The 553-nt window shown below is 46.7% G+C and overlaps 1 protein-coding gene across 1 annotated transcript in view; it reads left to right on the top strand.

Moving 5' to 3' along the window:
• The window catches only part of RTTN (rotatin), a 162,450-nt gene that overhangs the window by 108,667 nt on the left and 53,230 nt on the right, over positions 1-553 (top strand). The window lies entirely within an intron of this gene.

Genomic DNA, 553 nt, shown 5'->3' with positions numbered 1-553 from the left:
TTGGATTTTGGTTTGCATCATCCCCTGTACCAAGTGAACAACCAAGATGCTGTATTGCATTCAGCTGTTCTGTCCACTTGGTTCCCCTGAGTGTAGACAGCTCCCTTTACCCCTTGCGTTTCATGGTGTTGGCATTTTTTAACAGAATTGGCAAGTTACTTTGTAGATTCTCTTTTGTGTGTGTGCCCCATGGAGTCTCCTGGTTCTGACTGTGAACTTAGGGCAGAAACACCGGGAGGGTGGTACAGGCGTTCCACTGTGCTTCCTGTCAAGGAGCACATGCCTAGCTGGTCCCACTGCTGTGGTGTTAACGTAGATCCTGGGAGAAAGGAGCTTCGGCCATCGGTGAAGTTACAGCCTTCAGCTCTGTGATTACAAGTGTGTTCTGTGGACACATTCAGACACTGCCAGCTTTCATACCATCGTTTTAACACACGGTGATTCTCATCTCAGTGGTTGACTCAAAGAAAGGCTCCGATGCTCTGATGCATCTCCACTAAGTAAGGTATTTGCTGTATAAAAAATGTAAAACCAAACAAAACATGGTCATCCG

Source organism: Chrysochloris asiatica, unplaced genomic scaffold (assembly GCF_000296735.1).
Source record: "Chrysochloris asiatica unplaced genomic scaffold, ChrAsi1.0 scaffold00021, whole genome shotgun sequence".
In the NCBI taxonomy this organism is placed as follows: Eukaryota; Metazoa; Chordata; class Mammalia; order Afrosoricida; family Chrysochloridae; genus Chrysochloris; species Chrysochloris asiatica.
This window is presented reverse-complemented; position numbering and strand designations above follow the sequence as displayed.